Below are 15,390 nucleotides of genomic sequence, written 5' to 3' on the forward strand. Positions count from 1 at the left end.
GTTGTGCAATGATCTGGAAGTGATAAGAGAGCTTAAGGTTAAGGACCCTTAAGGTTAGGGTACAGTGATCACAATATGATCGTGTTCACTTTGAAATTTGAGAAGGAGAAACTAAATTCCAATGTGCCAGTATTTCAGTGTTTTAAAGGAAATTACAATGGCATGTGAGGGGAACTGTTCAAGGTTGACTGGAAAGGGACACTAGCAGGAAGGACAGCAGAGCAGCAATGGCTGGAGTTTCTGTGAAAAATGAGGGAAATGCAAGACAGATATATTACAAATAAGAAGAAATTTTCGAATGGAAGAAAGACACTACCATGGCTGACAAATGAAGTCAGAGCCAAAGTAAAAGCAAAAGAGAGGGCATACAAGAAGCCAAAGCTAGTGGGAAGATAGATAGAGGATTAGGAATCTTTTAAAAATGTGCAGAAGGAAACTAAGGTGGTCAGTAGGAAGGAAAAGATGTATTATGAAAAGAAGTTGGCAACTAATATCAAACAAGATACTAAAAGCTTTTTTATGTATATCAAGGGTAAAAGAGAGTGGAAGTAGATATAGACCAATAGAAAATGATGCTGGAGGTATTGTAATGAGAGACACAGAAATGATAGAGGAACTGAATGCATATTTTGCATCAGTCTTCACAGCAAAAGACATCTGCATTTACTGGACATTCAAGAGTGTCAGGGAAGTGAAGTATGTACAGTGACAATTATGACTGAGGAGGTGCTCAGGAAGCTTAATGGTCTGAGGGTGGATAAGTCTCCTGGACCTGGTGGAATGCACCCTCAGGTTCTGAAGGAAGTAGTTGGAGAGATTGTGAAGGCATTAGCAATGAACTTTCAAGAATCAATAGATTCTGGCATTGTACCGGATGACTGGAAAATTACAAATTTTACTCCACTATTTAAGAAGGGTGGGAGGCAGCAAAAAGGAAACTATAGACCTGTTAACCTGATATCAGTGGTTGGGAAGTTGTTGGAATGGATTGTTAGGGATAAGATTCAGGAATACCTGGAGGCACATGATAAGGTAGGCCAAAGCCAGCATGATTTCCTGAAAGGAAAACCCTGCCTGACTAACCTACTACAATTTTTTGAGGAAATTACAAGCAGGGTAGACAAGGGAGATGTAGTAGATGTGCTGTACTTGGATTTTCAGAAGGCCTTTAACAAGGTGCCACACATGAGGCTGCTTAGAAAGATAAGAGCCCATGGAATTCCAGGGAAGTTACTAGCATGGGTGGAGCATTGGCTGATCAACAGAAAGCAGAGAATGGGAGTAAAGGGATCCTATTCTGGCTGCCTGCTGGTTACCAGTGGAGTTCCACAGGGGTCGGTGTTGGGACCATTCCTTTTTACGATGTTTATCAATGATTTGGACTATGGGATTAATGGATTTGTGGCTAAATTTGCTGAATGATACAAAGGTAGGTGGAGGAATGGGTAGTGTTGATAAAACAGAGAGCCTGCAGAGAAATTTAGATAGTTAGGGGAATGGGCAAAGAAGTGGCAAATGAAATACAATGTTGGAAAGTGTGGTGGAAGAAATAAACGGGCAGACTATTATTTAGATGGGGAGAGAATTCAAAATGCAGACATGCAAAGGGACTTGGGAGTCCTTGTGCAAGATACCCTAAAGTTTAATCTCCAGGTGGAGTCAGTGGTGAAGAAGGCAAATGCAACGTTGGCATTCATTTCTGGAGGTGTAGAATATATGAGCAGGGATGTGATGTTAAGGCTCTATAAGGCACTCGTGAAACCACACTTGGAGTATTGTGTGCAGTTTTGGGATCCTTATTTTGGAAAGGATATACTGACATTGGAGAGGGTTCAGAGAAGATTCATGAGAATGATTCCAGGAATGAAAGGGTTATCAAATGAGGAATGTCTGGCAGCTCTTGGGCTGCATTCCCTGTAGTTCAGGAGAACAAGGGGGGGATCTCATAGAAACATTCCAAATGAAAAAGGACTGAACAGATTAGATATGGCAAAGATATTTCCCATGGTAGGGGAATCTAGGACAAGAGGGCACGACTTCAGGATTGGAGAATGTCCATTTAGAACAGAGATGTGGAGAAATTACTTTAGTCAGAGGGTGGTAAAGCTGTAGAATTTGTTGCCACGAGTGGCTGTGAAGGCCAAGTAATTGGGTGCATCCAAGGCAGAGATAGATAGGTTCTTGATTAGCCAGGGCATCAAAGGGTATGGGGAAAAGGCAGGGGAGTGGGGATGACTGGAAGAATTGGACCAGCCCATGATTGAATGATGGAGCAGGCTCAATAAGCCAAATGGCCTACTTCTGCTCCTGTATCTTAGGATCTTATATTGCAAATAGTAATGGTTCCAGTATTAATCCCTATGTTACAACAGCATTCACAGACTTCTAACCACAAAATCAACAACCCTCCACCATCACTCACTGCTTCCAATTACCAGGTTAGTTTTGGATACAATTTGCCAATTTGTCTTAGATTTAATTAGATTTGCCTTTTCAAGACCAGTTTTCCATGCCAGATATTGTCAAATGCTTTACTGAAATCTACGCCAACTACATTAAAGCACACCACTCTCATCAATACATTTTTCAAGATTCAAAATAGTTCATTGTCATTCTTCAGTACATGTGTAAAGGAGAAGGAGAAAGAAATAATTGTTACTTGCATGCAACACAGCATAAAAACACAATAAGCACAAAAAGAACACAGTAAATACAAAAGCAATGCTATAATACACAAAGTACAATACAGTTTGTTCCTTCATCAAAAAAATACTCGAAGTTCAAAGTACATAGATGTTAGCACCTACAACCCTGAGATTCATTTCCTTGTAGGCATACTCAATAAATCTAATAACCCTAATAGAATCATTGAAATTCTGCATCAGCTGGACAAATAACTATTGTGTAAAAGACAACAAGCTGTGCAAATACAAAAGAAAAGAAACATCATAATAATAGATAAGCAATAAATATTGAGAATATGACATCATCGGCCCTTGTGAGTGAGTTCATAGGTGTGGGAACTCTTCAGCAATGGGTCAAGCAAAGTTGAGTGAAGTTATGTTCCAAAGCTTGATGTTTATCAGGTAATAACTGTTATTGAACCTGGTGGTGTGAGTCCTGAGGCACCTGTACCTTCTTCCTAATGGCAGCAGTGAGAAGATCATGACCAGGGTGATGGGGGCCTCAGAAGATAGATGCGCTTTCCTGCAACAATGCTCTGTGTAGATGTGCTCAATGGTGGGGAGGGCTTTACCCATGATGGATTTGGCCGTACCCACTACTTTTCATAGGATTATGCATTCAAGGGCATTACTGTTTCCATACCAGGCCATGATGCAACTGGTTGATATTCTCTCCACCACATATCTATAGAAGTTTGTCAAAGTTTTAGACCATGCCAAATATTTACAAACCTCTAAGAAAGTAGAGATGCTGTCATGCTTTCTTCATAGTTGCACTATGTGCTGGGACCAGCATGGACTGGTCCTCTGAAATGATAACACCGAGGAATTTAAGTTGCCAATACTCTCCACCTCTGATTCTCTGATGAAGCTTAGCTCATGGATCTTTGGTTTGCTCCTCCTGAAGTCAATAATCAGTTCCTTGATCTTGCTAACGTTGTGTGAGAGGTTGTTGTTGTGGCACCATACAGCTAGGTTGTCAATTTCCCTCCTATACACCGATTCATCACCACCTTTGACTAGACCTGGGACAGAGGTGTCATCGGCAAATTTAAGTATGGCATCAAAGCTGTGCTTAGCCCCACAGTCATACAGTACATTATAGTACATTATACTATAGTACATTATAGTACATTATAATCACATTAGTCTGATAGTATCACCTACCAACAAAGCCATGCTAACTGCCCAGTTAATCCCTTCCTTTCCCAGTGTAGATAATCTTACCCCAAAGGGCATCCATTTAAGGTGAGTGGAGGAAAGTATGGGTGGATGACAGATGTGTTTTCTATGCACAGGAAGTGCTAAGTCCCTAGAACAGGGGTGGTGGTAGAAGCAGATACAATAGGAACTTTTAAGGAACTCTTAGATAGGCACATGAATGAAAAAAATAGAGGGTTCTGTGCTGTTAGATTGATCCAGGAGTAGGTTGAAAGGTTTTCATAACACTGGGCTGAAGGGCTATGCTGCTCTGTGTTATTTTTCCATTGATTTTTCAGCCACTGATGCTAGCTTTAACAGCTTGTAATTGCCAAGCTTATCCCGACTGCTCAGCTTGCACTAAAACCACTGCTGTGTAACTCCATTTCCTAGACCCATATTTATTCTAGTCATTCTTTTATTTCTTGCTACAGAACGTCCTCATGATGCTACAGAAGCACAGTTTTTATTTAGTTTATCAAAATCATCTCTTCCATCTCCTCTGTCCTCCACAAATGCAGCATGGCCTAAATGTTTCTATCATCTGCAGTATTTGCAGTTTGATGGCCATTTCTGCACTTTTCTGTTGGCCCTTGTAATGAAACTTGGCAAGCATCGGCTAAAACTGTGCAAAATACTGGGATACTTTAAGAGGGTGGTGCACCCAAAACTACATGCACAGACGCTCCAGAAGTCTTTATGTTGGTTATGGATTCAATTTGGCCAAATCAGGTTGCAATCCAAGATAGTAGCTTTGAGCCATATGTAACACCAGAATAATGAGTAATACTTGTTATTTCAGATCAGAAGATTGTGGGTTCAGGTCTTATTCCAGAACACCAATAAAATCTAACCTCACAATCTAATGCAGGATTGTCACATCATTGATCTAAGCCTTGCCTGTACTTGCAAGTCATTAACTTGACTCTTCATCTCTGTTTCCCTCACCACAAAACATGCCTATCCATCCCCAATATTCTCCCTCATTTACAGAGAATTCCATCACAAAATTATGGCACTGCCCCAAAAGCCTTCATCTTATTAGATACTACTGAAAGATTCAATAATCAAGATTCAAAGTACATTTAATATCAGAGTGTATAAATAATGCAACCTTGAGATTAGTTTTCTCACAGATAGCCACAAAGCAAGAAACCTGAAAGAACCCAATTAAAGAAAAAAAAAGAATAAAAATAAAAGACCAACACCTGTTACACAAGATAAAGTAAAACAAAACACAAATCATGCAAACAACAAAAGTCTGAACAGAAATTGAGTCCTCAGATCTGAACCCTGAAGCACCCTGGAGTAGGGCCCAAGCCTCTTCAAATTAATGGGCACGGAGCACAGCAGCTGGGGCAGCCTTCATATCTTCAGCGCCACAGCGAGAGAGGAGTGACTATCACGGAGAACAAGTGAAACCAGCTCTCACCTCAGATCCTGAAATGTGTCTTCTCAGTCTATCTAGGCCAGCACTTAAATTGACCAATGGAACAGCGAAAGGATCTGGCACCCTGGAGAGAGGAGTGAAGATCGTGGAGAGTGAGCGAAATTGGCTCTCACATCTGATCTGTGCTGGAGTTTAAAGTGTCTAAGCAATGTATCGTACCTCATCGGAGGACCCAGCTGCAGCAAGATGGTCTGGGCCTAGACCACTCCATCCAGCAACTTGCTCCAAGCCCAGATTTCACCACCCAGGCTGAAGTACTATAAACATATAACTACATATCACTTAGATTAAAATAATTCAAAAGTCCCATTAAAAAAAACATAAAAGGGTTGCAGTGGAGGGAACTGAGGTGGGGAGAGACAGGAAGCCATTCAGTGCATTGCATCTTTATTTATTGAGATACAGCCTGGAGTAGACCCTTCTGGCCACAACATGTATATGTAAATTCACTCCAAAAGTAGCCTTGTTCAAAATGTCAACAGAAAGATGTTAAACAACAAACCACCAAATATCCCAAGCACAAAAAGGTCCATTGTCAGAAAAGGCTGGATACTGCAACATATGACACAGCAGTTAGTGCTGATTCTGCATATCTCCAGTAACTCAAGTTGAATCCTGACCTTGACCTGTGAGGATTTGGTACACTTCCCCTGTGACTGGATTTCCACTCTATGTCCTAAAGATGTGCTGGTGGTTATTCTAATCACTTCTAGCATTGATGGGTGGCAGGAAGGTCAAGATGGGAATACTCTCTGCATAGCTTTCAACCTTACACCAAATTTTTAACCTACATCCCTTCATCTTGCATCAACATGAACAGTTGTCTTGTGTATCTTATCTAGCAGCAGACTCAGAATCAGGGTTCTTGTCACTCACATAAGGTATACAGGAGCACAGTGCAGCAAAACAAATTGCTATAACAAATAGTATGGCAAAAGAGGAATAGTGAGGTGGTGTTCAAGAGTTTATGGAATCTGATGGCAGAGGGATAGAAACTATTCCTAAAATGTATCAAGTAAGTCCTTTACTCCAAAGAGAAAAAACTTGAGTTTCCCCAATTTAACCTTGCAACCAATCTCATTCATTCTAAAACCAATCTTGGCAAGTTTTTCTGCACCCGCACAAGGGCCTTTAAATTCTTCCCAAAGTATGGATACAGAACCAGACTGCATTATAGCTGTGACTTAAGTAGCTTTATAAAAAGACATGAGGTAGAACAGGTTACTGGGAAATATGCAGATTAATGCAAAAGAACTATTTATTTCTTTATTTAGAAATACAGTATGGAATAGGCTCTTCTGATCCAACAAACCGCACCATACAGCAACCCACCTATTTAACACTGGACTAATCACAGAACAAATCAATGGTAAGACACTTCACTCTGGGCCATGGTGAACAGGATTAAGGAAAACCCCAAAGCATTCTACAAGTATGTGATGACCAAGAGGATAAGATGTGCGAGAATAGGACCAGTCAATTGTGACAGTGGGAAAGTGTGTATGGAACCGGAGGAGATAGCAGAGGTACTTAATGAATACCTTGCTTCAATATTCATTACTGAAAAGGATCTTGGCGATTGTAGGGATGACTTACAGTGGACTGAAAAGCTTGAGCATATAGATATTAAGAAAGAGGATGTGCAGGAGGTTTTGGAAAGCATCAAGTTGGATAAGTCACCGGGATTGGACAAGAGGAACCCCAGGCTACTGTGGGAGGCAAGAGAGGAGATTGCTGAGCCTCTAGAGATAATCTTTGCATCATCAATGGGGACGGGAGAGGTTCCGGAGGATTGGAGGGCTGTGGATGTTGTTCCCTTATTCAAGAAAGGAGTAGAGATAGCCCAGGAAATTATAGACGAGTCTTACTTCATTGGTTGGTAAGATGATGGAAAAGATCCTGGGAGGCTGGACTTATGAACATTTGGAGAGGCATAACATGATTAGGAATAGACAGCATGGCTTTGTCAAAGGCAGGTCATGCCTTATGAGCCTAATTGAATTTTTTGAGGATGTGACTAAACACATTCATGTAGGTAGAGCAGTAGATGTAGTGTATATGGATTTCAGCAAGGAATTTGACAAGGTACCCCATGAAAGGCTTACTGAGAAAGTAAGGAGGCATAGGATCCAAGGGGACATTGCTTCATGGATCCAGAATTGGCTTGCCCACAGAAGGCAGAGTGGTTGTAGACAGGTCATATTCTGCATGGAGGTTGGTGACCAGTAGTGTGCCTCAGGGATCTGTTCTGGGACCCTTACTCTTTGTGATTTTTATAAATGACCTGGATGAGTAAGTGGAGGGATGTGTTATTAAGTCTGCTGATGACACAAAGGTTGGAGGTGTTGTGGATAGTGTGGAGGGCTATCAGAGGTTACAGTGGGACATCAACAGGATGCAAAAATGGGCTGAGAAGTGGCAGATGGAGTTAAATCTAATTAAGTGTGAGGTGGTTCATTTTGGTAGGTCAAATATGATGGCAGAATATAGTATTAATGGTAAGACTCTTAGCAGTGTGGAAGATCAGAGGGTTCTTGGGGTCCGAGTCCATAGGACACTCAAAGCTGTTGTGTAGGTTGACTCTGTGGTTAAGGTAGCATATGGTGCATTGGCCTTCATGAATCGTGGGATTGAGTTTAGGAGCCGAGAGGTAAAGTTGCAGCTACGTAGGACCCTGGTCAGACCCCACATGGAGTACTGTGCTCAGTTCTGGTTGCCTCACTGCAGGAAGGATGTGGAAGCCATAGAAAGGGTGCAGAGGAGATTTACAAGGATGTTGCCTGGATTGAGGAGCATGCCTTATGAGAATAGGTTGAGTGAGCTCAGCCTTTTCTCTCTGGAGCGATGTAGGCTGAGAGGTGACCTGATAGAGGTGTATAAGATGATGAAAGGCATTGATTGTGTGGATAGTCAGAGGCTTTTTCTAAGGGCTGAAATGGCTAGCATGAGAGGGCACAGTTTAAGGTGCTTGCGTGGAATGGGCTGCTGGCGACGGTGGAGGAGATGGATACGATAGGGTTTTAAGAGACTCCTGGATAGGTAAAAGGAGCTTAGAAATAGAGGGCTATGGTTAACCCAAGATAAGGATGTGTTTAGCATAGCTTTGTGGTCTGAAGGGCCTGTATTGTACAGTAGGATTTCCGTGTTTCTAGCTGTGGGAGGAAAGTTGGACACCTGGAGGAAACCCACATGGTTCACTGGGAAAACAGGCAACACCAGAATTGAACTCTGAACTGCAGAATGTCCCAGCTGTAATATCATCGCACTAACCGTTACACTACTGTGGCATCCATTTAAGAGCTGCAATAATCTCAATGGACCGAATACCCTCTTTCTACATTACAAGGAATATGTGGAACATGAGAACTGAAAGACATAGGCACAGATAGGAAGGGAGTAAAAGACTCCAAGAACAGTTTTTATTTCACCGCATATTAAAAGAAATCACAACTTGACCAGTGTTAGGTTTTCAAGGGTTCAGCAAGAGAAAGTCAACAGCTGTAGGTAGACTCCACCCACAGTTTATTTTTTGTTTTTCCTTCTGTATATTTGCTCAGTGAGAATAGTAGAGATGCCAGGCAGGATAGTTGAATGCTCCTTTTGCAGGATGTGGGAAAGCAAGGAGACTTCCAGTGTCCCTGGTAACTTCAGCTGTGAAAGTGAATCCAGCCACTTCTAAGAATCTGCGTCAAGGAGTTGGAGCCAGAACTGGATGGACTTTGGATCATTCTGGAGTTTGTGGGAGTGATAGACAGGACATGAAGACATGTAGGTTAACCCAAGGTGGAGGACACAGAAAACTGGGTGACAGTCAGGAAGGGGAAAAGGGGCTAAGGAGTCCACCTGTGGCTATCTCCTTTAATAACAGGCTACTGTTGGAGGCAGTGGGGGTGGGGGCAATGACAGCAGGAAATTCACAGTGGTCAAGTCTCCATGTCTGACTCTGTAATTCAGAAGGGAAGGTGATAGGGCATTCATTAGTCAGAGCAACAGAAAGGAGATTCTGTGGATGAGAACAAGATTCCTGGATGATATGATGCCCTCCCAGGTGCCAGGTACATTAAGTCCTCAGCATTCTTATATGGGAGGGTGAGCAGCCACAGGTCATGGTTTATGTAGATGCTAATAACATGGGTAGGATGAATGACAAAGTTCTGCACAGTGAGCTCAGGGAATTGGGTGCTAAGTTCAAGAACATTTCCACCAGGATTGCTACCCATGCCATGCGCTAGTGACACCCAAAACAGGAAGATTTACAATTTAACCCGTGGTTAAGGAGTCGGTGTAGGAGGGACAGTGTCAGGTTTTTGGATCATTGGGCTCTTTTCCGGGAAAGGTGGGTCCTGTACAGAAGAGGTGGATTGGACCTGAAATGGAAGACAAATATTCTGTCCCCTCTCCCTTACCAGTCCCCATTCCTTTTTCCCTGTCTCATCTCATCTCCTTACCTGCCCACCAGAATCAAATTTATTAACTTAGCAGCAGAAGTTCAATGCAATACATAATCTAGTAGAGAGAAATAAAATAAAATAAAAATAATCAATAAAAAAAGTAAATCAATTACATTTATTGAATAGATTAAAAAACATGCAAAAACAGGAATACTGTATACTTAAAAAAAAGTGAGGTAGTGTCCAAGGATTCAATGTCCTCATTTAGGAATCGGATGGCAGAGGGGAAGAAGCTGTTCCTGAATCACTGAGTGTGTGCCTTCAGGCTTCTGTATCTCCTACCTGATTTCTCACCTTTTCTACAGTGAGAAAAGGGCATGCCCTGGGTGCTGGAGGCCCTTAATAATGGATGCTGCCTTTCTGAGACACTGCTCACCAAAGATGACCTGGGTACTTTGTAGGCTAGTACCCAGGATGGAGCTGACTAGATTTACAACCTTCTGCAGCTTCTTTTGGTCCTGTGCAGTAGCCCCTCCATACCAGTGATGCAGCCTGTCAGAATGCTCTCCACGGTACAACTATACAAGTTTTTGAGTGTATTTGTTGACATATCAAATCTCCTCAAACTCCTAATGAGGTACAGTCATGGTCTTGCCTTCTTTATAACTAAAATCGATATGTTGGGACCAGGTTAGATCCTTAGAGATCTTGACACCCAAGAACTTGAAGCTGCTCACTCTCTCCACTTCTGATACCTCTATAGTATGTGTTCCTTTGTCTTACCCTTTCTGAAGTCCACAATCAGCTCTTTCATCTTACTGATGTTGAGTGCCAGGTTGTTGCTGCGGCACCACTCCACTAGTTGGCATATCTCACTTCTGTATGCCCTCGTCACCACTTGAGATTCTACCAACAGTGGTTGTATCATCAGCAATTTATAGATGGTATTTGTGCTATGCCTAGCCACACAATCATGTGTATATAGAGTAGAGCAGTTGGCTGAGCACACACCCAAGGTGCACCAGTGTTGATCATCGTGAGGAGGATATGTTATCACCAATCTGCACAGATTATGGCCTTCTGGTTAGGAAGTCAAGGATCCAATTGGAGAGGGAGGTACAGAGGGCCAGGTTCTGCAACTGCTCAGTCAGGATTGAGGGAATGATGGTAATAAATACTGAGCTATAGTCGATGAACAACCTGATGTAGGCGTTTGTGTTGTCCAGGTGGTCTAAAGCCACGTGGAGAGCCATTGAGATTGCGTCTGCCATTGACCTACAGTACTGTGGCAATAGGCAGATTGCAATGGGTTCAGGTCCTTGTTGAGGCAGGAGTTCAGTCTAGTCATGACCAACCTCTCAAAGCATTTTATCACTGTTGATGTGAATGCTACTGGGCGATAGTCATTAAGGCAGTCCGTATTATTCTTGTTAGGTACTGGTATAATTGTTGCCTTTTTGAAGCAAGTGGGAACTTCCGCACATAGCAATGAGAGGTTGAAAATGTCTTAAATACTCCCGCTAGTTGGTTGGCACAGGATTTCAGAGCCTTACCAGGTACTCCATTGGGACCTTCTGCCTTCTGAGGGTTCACTCTCTTTAAAGACAACCTAACATTGGCCTCTGAGACAGAGAACATAGGGGTCATCACAGCTGTAGTTGTGTTCTCCCTTTCAAAGCAGGCATAGAAGGCATTGAGTTCATCTGGTAGTGAAGCATTGCTGCCATTTATGCTATTGGGTTTCACTTTGTTGGAAGTAATGTCTTCCAACAAATGTCTTGCAGACTTTACAAGAGTTGCAGTACATCCGACGTCGCCTCCAACCTTATTCAAAGTTATGTCTTCACCCTTGAAATAGCCCTCTGCAAATCATAGTTGGTTTTCTGGTTCAGGTCTTGAATGCCATAGATCTAGCCTTCAGCAGATGACGCACCTCCTGGTTCATTCACGGTTTTTGGTTTGGGAATGTACAGTAAGTGTTAGTGGGCACACACTCATCCACACAGGTTTTAATGAAATCAGTAACAACTGCAGCATACTCATCCAGGTTCAAATGGTATTGGACATACAGTAAAAGGATTAGATGAGCTAGATAGTTAAATATGTCCAGGAAAGTTTCCTTAATCGGTACATAGAAGTCCTAGACAGAGATGGTGTGATACTTGAACTGCTACTGCACGGAAGAATGTGTTGGGGAACACTGCATCTAGTGATCATTAGTTTCAAAGTAACTATGTAAAAAGATAGGTCTGGTCTGCGGGTTGGAATTCTAAATTGGAGAAAGGTCAATTTTGATGGCATCATAATGGATCTGGCAAGCGTGGATTGGGACAGGCTGTTTTTTTGGCAAAGGTGTACTTGGTAAGTTGGAGGCCTTCAAAAAATGAAATTTTGAGAGTACAAAGCTTGTATTGCCTATCAGAATAAAAGGTAAAGATCACAGATTTAGGGGATCTTGGTTTCTAAGAAATATTTAGGCCCTAATTAAGAAGTGCCTAGCAGATATAGGCAGGTAGGAACAAATGAGATACTTATGGAGTAGAAGAAACACAAGAGAATGGTGTGGACAGTCAGTTTTCCTAGGGCTGAAATGGCTCACACGAGAGGGTAAAATTTTAAGGTGTATGGAAGTATGTACAGAGAAGATGTCAGTGGTAAGTTATTGTTGTTGTTTTTTTTTTTTTTTTTTACGCAGAGAGTGGTGAGTGCATGGAATGGGCTGCTGGCAATGGTGGTGGAGGCAGATACGATAGGGTCTTTTAACACAGAGCTTAGAAAAATAGAGGGCTATGGATAACTGTAGGTAATTTCTAAAGTAAGTACATGTTTGGCACAGCGTTGTAGGCCGAAGGCTCTGCATTGTGCTGTAGGTTTTTTATGTTTTTAACACTTAAGAAAAAAATCAAGAGGGCAAGAAGAAGGCATGAAATTACGCTAGAAGACAAGGTGAAGAAGAATCCCAAGGGATTCTACAGATATGTAAGAGTATTGCAAAGGACAAAGCAGGTCCTCAGAAATTTCAGAATGGTAACTCGTGTGTGGAGCCAAAAGACATAGGAGCAGAATTAGTCCATTCAGCCCATCCAGTCTGATCTACCCTTTCATCATGACTGACCCCAGATACCATTCAACCCCATATACTTGCCCTCTCACCATATCCCTTAATGCCCCAACTAATCAGGAATCTATCAACTTCCACTTTAATTACACCCACGGACTTGGCCTCCACCACAGTCTGTAGCAGAACATTCCACAGATTCACTACTCTCTGCCTTAAAAAAAAATTCCTCCTTACTCCTGTTCTAAAGGGTTGCCCCTCAATTTTGAGACAGTGTCCTCCAGTTCTGGATACCTCCACCATAGGAAACACCCTCTCCACATCCACCCTATCAGCTCCTTTCAACATTCGGTAAGTTTCAATGAGATCCCCACACATCCTTCTAAATTCCAGTGAGTACAGGCCCCAAACTAACAGACATTCCTCATATGTTAACCCCTTCATTCCCAGAATCATCCTCATGAACCTCCTCAGGACACTCTCCAAATGACAACACATCCTTTCAGAGATATGGGACCCAAAAACTGCTGACAATATTTCAAGTGTGGCCTGATAGTGTCTTATAAAGCTTCAGCATTATTCCACATTTTTATATTCTGTTCCCCTGGAAATAAATGCCAACATTGTATTCACCTTATCACAGACACAACCTGTGAATTAACCTTCTGGGAGCCTTGCCTAAGAACTCCTCAGTCCCTCTGATGTTTGAATTTTCTCCCCATTTAGATAATAGTCTGCACTATTGTTCCTGTTACCAAAATGCATTATCATACATTCCCTGAAACTGTATGCCATCTGCCACTTTTTTACCCATTCTTCTAATTTGTCCAAGTCCTGCTGCAATTGCATTGCTTCCTCAGCACTATCTACAACTCCACCTATCCTTGTATCATCTACAAACTTTTCCACAAAGCCATCAATTCCACTACCCAAATTACTGACGGACAATATGAAAAGTAGCAGTCCCAATACTTGCCCCTGAGGAACACCACTAGTCACTGGCAGCCAACCTGAAAAGGCCCCTTTTACTCCCACTCGCTGCCTCCTGCCCATCAGCCATTCCTCTATCCATGCCAGTATCTTTCCAGTTACACCATAGGATTTTACCTTGTTAAGCAGCCTCATGTGAGACACCGTTTCAAATGCCTTCTGAAAATCTAAGTAAATGATATCCACTGCCTCTCCTTTGTCCACCGTTTGTTGCTTCCTTGAAGAATTCTAACAGATTTGTCAGGCAAGATTTCCCTTTACAGAAATCATGCCGGCTTTGACTTAATTTATCATTAGTCTCCACGTATCCTAAAACCTCATCCTTAATAATGGACTCCAACACTTTCCCAACCACTGAGATAACAGGCCTATAATTTCCTCTTTTGTCTTCCTCCCTTCTTAAAGAGTAGAGTGACATTTGCCAATCAGGTTTAATATCGCCAGTATATGTTGTGAAATTTGTTAACTTTGCAGCAGCAGTACAATGCAATGCATAATAATTGAGAGAAAATGAAAACTTCAGGACCATGTCAGAATCAAGTGATTCTTGAAAGATCATGACCAATGCATCCTTTATCTCTTCGGCAACCTCCTTCAGGAAGGTGGGATGCGGTCCATCTGATTCAGGTGACTTATCTGCCTCAAGACCCTTCAGCTTGCCAAGCACATTTTCCTAATAGCAACGGCACTCACTCCTGCTCCCTGACACTCACTCAGCTAGCATCTTCCACAGTAAAGAGTGGAGCAAAGTACTTCAGTTCATCTGCCATTTCTTTGTCCCCCATTATTACCTCACCAGCATTTTCTAGAGGTCCAATATCAAAAAAAGGATTTATTTTTGGATCTGCATTTACTCAGGAGATGGACACAGAATCTACAGAAGTGAAGCAAAGCAGCATTGACTTCATGGATGCTACAGAGATTAGGGGGGAGAGTGGATAACTCGCTAGGGCCTGATCAGGTGCTCTCTCTCACCCTACAGGAGACAAGTGCAGAAATCCTAGGGACCCTAGCAGAGATATTTAAATCATCCTTTGTGACAGGTAAGGTATCAGAGGATAGCTAATGCTGTTCTGTTCTTTAGGAAAAGCTCTAAAAATAAACCAGGAAATTATAGGCAGGTGAGCCTGAACAGGGAAGTTATTCAAAAGTATTCTTAGGAACTGAATATAAGAGTACTTGGCTAGACATTAACTGATTAGGTACAGTCAACATGGCTCTGTAATGTAGTAGCTTGTGACTAACCAATCTTATAGAGTTTTTCGAGTAAGTTACCAGGAAAGCTGATGAAGACAAGGCAGTGAATATTGTGTAGATAGACTTTAGCAAGGCACTTGATAAGGTCCCGCATAGAGGCCAGTCAAGAAGGTTCAGTCGCTCGGTATTCGAGATTTGGAAGTAAATTGGATTAGACATTTGTGGGAGGAGCCAGAGTGTGGTAGTAGATAGTTGACTCTCTGACTGGAGGCCTGTGACTAATGGAGTGCCGCAGGGATTGATGCGGAGTCTGTTGTTGTTTGTCATCAATGATAAAGTGGTGAACTGGATCAGCAAATTTGTAGATGAGACCAAGATTGGGGGTGTAGTGGACAGTAAGGAGACTATAAGAGCTTGCAG

General features: G+C 42.2%; 1 long non-coding RNA gene across 1 annotated transcript; it reads right to left on the minus strand.

Annotated features, from left to right (window-relative positions):
* Positions 1–2,517: 2,517 nt before the first annotated feature.
* Positions 2,518–14,115, minus strand: LOC132396601 (uncharacterized). Its single transcript, XR_009513040.1, has 2 exons — positions 5,317–14,115; positions 2,518–3,709 (listed from the first exon to the last, which is right to left on the minus strand). It is a non-coding gene; the product is annotated as an uncharacterized LOC132396601 (long non-coding RNA).
* Positions 14,116–15,390: the final 1,275 nt, after the last annotated feature.

The sequence above is a fragment of the Hypanus sabinus genome, chromosome 7 (assembly GCF_030144855.1).
Source record: "Hypanus sabinus isolate sHypSab1 chromosome 7, sHypSab1.hap1, whole genome shotgun sequence".
NCBI classification, from domain to species: domain Eukaryota; kingdom Metazoa; phylum Chordata; class Chondrichthyes; order Myliobatiformes; family Dasyatidae; genus Hypanus; species Hypanus sabinus.